Source organism: Macrobrachium nipponense, chromosome 29 (assembly GCF_015104395.2).
Source record: "Macrobrachium nipponense isolate FS-2020 chromosome 29, ASM1510439v2, whole genome shotgun sequence".
NCBI lineage: Eukaryota > Metazoa > Arthropoda > Malacostraca > Decapoda > Palaemonidae > Macrobrachium > Macrobrachium nipponense.
The window spans coordinates 9451948-9456849 of NC_061092.1; the positions used below are offsets into that span (position 1 = coordinate 9451948).

General features: G+C 32.0%; 1 protein-coding gene across 1 annotated transcript in view; it reads left to right on the forward strand.

The window, feature by feature from the left end:
- The first annotated feature begins 1125 nt into the window (after positions 1-1125).
- Positions 1126-4902, forward strand: part of LOC135206105 (cholesterol 7-desaturase nvd-like) — a 271484-nt gene continuing 267707 nt past the window's right edge. Inside the window, exon 1 of the mRNA XM_064237333.1 lies at positions 1126-1223. The gene's annotated coding sequence lies outside the window, so the exon portion shown is untranslated. The remainder of the gene's footprint in view (positions 1224-4902) is intronic.

Sequence of the window (4902 nt, forward strand, 5' to 3'; positions counted from 1 at the left end):
ATACGCCAAACGTTAATGATTACCTAATGGGCACCCACTCCATAGTTATCTCTACGGGCATATAGAAATTTATTGAAACAATAAATACAACGATCAATCGATACCCATTAAGTACATTAATCCGTTTTTTTTTCAAAATGGAGACACATCGTGAGAGAATACTTGAGGCGATAAACTATCTCATCTCGAGTCTTATGTAAACACTGCAGCTTAGATGAAGGAACCTCATATTGTATTTAACAAAAACCATTTGATTTGTTACGTAACCCTGATGACAGTGAATTAATATATTTAATAACAGGAGGTGCCACTTAACATAGGATCACGTGTTTAGGCCTATGCATAACAGAATGGAAATTCGCCTTGATGAATGTAAACAAATAGATGGCAGCCCCTTGAATTAATTCATTTACCGCCTGTCTACACATTACTGGGTCATGAAATGTCGGCTAAAATCCACCTCTATTATAAACCAGATTAAAATACAACTAAGCTATTTTAGTACTAGACTAAAGAAAGCTCCAGTCACCTTCAGGAAAATAGTCAAGTGCCATACATCTTTTGAATATATAAAAAAAAATATGCTAAACATCTGTATACCCTAACCTGCACCCGGCTTTACGGAGTGTCTTCTCCGGGACCCAAAACACTGGAATTCGACGGTAAAGTTCTTATTAATCTTGTCCCTCCACGCTCTCGGAGTGGTTCACACATCGCCATCTGCATTGCGTAATCTGCAAGGACGCCGGCGGCAAATCGGGATACGCACCACTGCACAAACATAACGGATACGACGACGCAGTCGGTTTGCGTAAACAATTTCGTTCCTTCCTCCCCGCGACTTCAACGGAAGTGTGTCAGGTGCAGCCCATCTGAAGGCACAAGCAAACCACCCATGTTATGTTTCTCAAATTCTTGGCAATTTCGGGGATTGCGTCTGTCGGTTTTGATATTTTGTTGTCAAATACTTTTTAAATATATACATAAACTTAATTCCTGCTAGAATGACAGTTAATAACGAAACTTAGGTATTAATCACTGTATTTAAAAGATACTTTTACTGAACAACAACACTTACAGATCGAGGGAGTAGGACAGAGATTCGTAGAATGTCAGTAGCTTTTGGCCGAGTGGTGTGTTCGATTTGCTGACATTTGTGTGAATAAAATTCCTTATTTGATACGGTTTTGGATTTAAGACGACATTTTACATAATACCATAAAGTAAGTTATGGCTTGTGCTCTAATTGTATAATACTCAAATCGGTTATGCGTACTGTAACAGTGACATAAACGGAGGCTGAATAGTAGCTACCGGGGAGCCAGGACCCTCCTCGGTTGGCGTCCTGGCCAAGGCGTAGGTCTGTGTGTTCGTAAATGGGTCATAATAAATTTTCAATGAAATTTATGGACTGATGTGCGTCTTAATGTGTGTACGTTCACGGAGACTCTGTAATAAGCTAATTGCCCATTTGCGTTTAGGGTATTGTTAAAATAAAGCGGTTAACTTCAAAAGTAGGGGTTGTTCATACGAAGCTCCACCAGCAGTCTAATGAAAAAGGGTTTTTTAATGATCGTAGCCCTTACTTTAAATATTATTATCACAATTTTATGCGGAAATGAACCCTTCGTGTTAATTAACTATATTGCGTGACCGCCAAAATACAGAAACGCATTTTTTGGCGGGAGGATGTTCGTTATAAATCAGGAGGGAGGAGGGAAGCATCAGTCTAAAGCGGGCGGCAACACCGCGCCAACAGAGGATTGTATAACCTTGCAAGTCTGTTGCGTTATGCCACCAAATGAATTGCAGGCTGGAGGCGATCGTATCTTCCCACCAGAGGAAGAAAAATGGCCGGGTGAATGGGCAACAGGTGGGAGAAGATCGACGAATCGCTCAAGAGAAGAGACAACAGACCAGACATGAAGAAACAGCGCTGCCAGTGTTGTGTCTGGAGTCTGGACGTCGGTCTAGTGAACAGAGATTATTGCCGTCAGATTTACGTTAATGAAAACGATTCCTTTATCATTTATTAACCGCTATCCTGTGTCTTCCGGTGTAAAGTTCCCTTAGGAAAGCTCGTACCTAGTACACTTATTTTTTTCATTAGACTAAGCACTTGCAACCCTGTCGAAAACAAGGTTGTCCCACTAACCCAGACAGCTTTCGTTATCCGTTTCAAGGGCAAGGCGTACATAAATAGAGCCACTTGAAGCGGTAAGCATTCCTTTGCGAATTTTTCGACTGTCTAGCCGTTGATTGTCATTCTTGTATAGCGCAGTTAGCTTCGTGCCTCCTACCCACAGTGGTGACTGTATATATTATATATATATATATATATATATATATATATATATATATAGATATATATATATATATGTATATATATATATATATATATATATATATATATATATGCTTAAATAATGACAGTAATGCACATGAGTTCATTGAATAAGCGAATACCACAGGAAAATGAGGCAGAAATTCAAGGGCTTTCGTCTTTACTTAAGAAATTGTCAAGGTAAAGACGAAAGCGCTGGGATTTCTGCCTATCATTTTCCTGTGGTGTTCGCGCATATATCTATATATTATATATATATATATATATATAATTATATCTATATGTATATGTATATATCTATATATATATGTATATATATACTAATTAGATATATATATATATATCTTATATTATAATATGTATAATATATATTTATTATATATAATTAATTATATAATCCTAAGAATATATAATATAATATATAATGTATAATATATATATATATATTATTATATAATTATGATCTATATAAAAGCTTCCCTTCATTTATATTATAGTTTTCTTGGATATCTAATTGTATATCATGGTTGATTTTAAATAGATATACCTTGAATTTGTTCTTGCATGTACATTTTGTCTGCCCTTCAGGCCGCCTATTGACTACTCTACCTACTATGCGCTCAGAGCTGTTTTGCAATAAGGAAATTTTGGATTTATTTTTGCATATCGTCGTTGAACTTTGGTTATATTTTTTCAAAGTCTGTTGAACTTTGGCTTTATTTCTGTAATGTCTGTCGAGGTTTGGCTCCGGTTTTGCAATGTGTCGGATTTTAGCTTTATCATTGCAGTACTTTTGACTAATTTTAGCTCTGTGCTAACAACATCTTTGATGGGTTTTAGCCATATTATTGCAATATCTTTTTTTGAATTTTGCTTTCATTCTTGGAATATCTTCGTTGAATTTTGGCTTCATTATTCATTTTTTAATTTTTTTTTTTATTTTTATCCCATTTTTATATCTGTATTGTAAAGTTGTTCACATTTTTAAGTTATTCCTGAAGTTTTAAATATATTTCTTGAATTTTGGCTTCACATTTACAAAAATCTTTGTAAATCTTTGAATTTTGGAATCATTTTGGAAAAATATTTTTCATACAAAATATTTGTTGAATTTTGGATTCATATTTAACAAGTGGTTTTTTTATATAAAATATTTTGAATTTTGGATTCATTTTTACAAAATATTTGTTGATTTTTGGATTCAATTGTACAAAATATTGTTTTAATTTTGGTTTTAATTTTACAATATCTGTTGATTTTTAAAAATTTATTATTGAATCTCAATTTCATTTTATACTTGTTGAAGTTTGGCTTCACTTTTTTATCCTAGGCGAATTCTGGCTTCACATTTTGTAACATTTGACAAATTTTGACTCTAGAGTATTTTTGTTGAATTTTTATTTAACTTTTGAAATACTTTGCTTGAATTAGAGCTCTGATTTCGCTATATCTTATTGATCATTGTTGAATTTTGCCGTATTTTTTATTATGATTTTAATTTGGATTAATTTTGAATTCATTTTTACAAAATCTTTGTTGAATTTTGGATTCATTTTTACAAAACCTTTATTGAATTTTGGATTGATTTTGACAGACTCTTATACAATATATTGGTTGGATCTTGGCTTTATTTCTTCAATATTTGTTAAATTTTGGATTCATGTTACATTTGGCGAATTTTGGCTTCATTTTATATTAGTTGAATTCAAGCTCTATTTTTGCCGCATTTTCGTTGAATTTTTATTTTATTTATTAAAATATTTTTTTAGACTTTTAGCGCAGATTTTGCAATTACTTTATTGAATTTCATTTTAGTTTCATTTTACAAAATCATTGTTGAAATTTGGCTTGATTTTTATAGTGTCTGTTGATTTGATTCCATCTGCCGAATATTTGTTGAATTTTGCCTTCATTTTACAGTAATGTATCTTGTTTGAATTTGGTTTTGGTTTACAATAAGTTTTTTTGAATTTGGTCGCAGTTTACTATATGTTTTTTTTTTTTATTTGGCTTCATTTTTACAGTGCCTTGGCTGAACTTTGGCTTTATTTCTACATTACCAAATGAGTTTTGGCTAGGTTTTGTTTACAATATACCTATTTATTGAGTTTTGGGTTCATTTACAGTCTCCTTATCAGTCATTTCTTTAGTTTTACTGTGTCTGATGAATTTGGCTTCATTTTTACATTTTCCATGTTGTGCTTGGCAGTATTTTAGGAATTCTTTTGATTCAGTTTCACAATATTTCTGGTCAATACGGTTCCCCTGTTGAATTTTATATTATAAATATTTCTTTGGAATATCTGATGAATTTTGGTTTCAGTTTTACAGCCTGTTGAATTTTAGCTTTATTTTTACAATATTTTTATTTATTTTAGCTTCATTTTACAATATTTTTTTTATTTTAGATTCAGTTTTAAAGTATATGTATTTTTTAAAATTTAAGCTTCATTTTTACAATATTTTTTTTATTTTAGCTTCAGTTTTAAAGTATATATATATTTTTTTAATTTAAGCTTCATTTTTACAATATTTTTGTTGAATTTCAGCTTTATTTT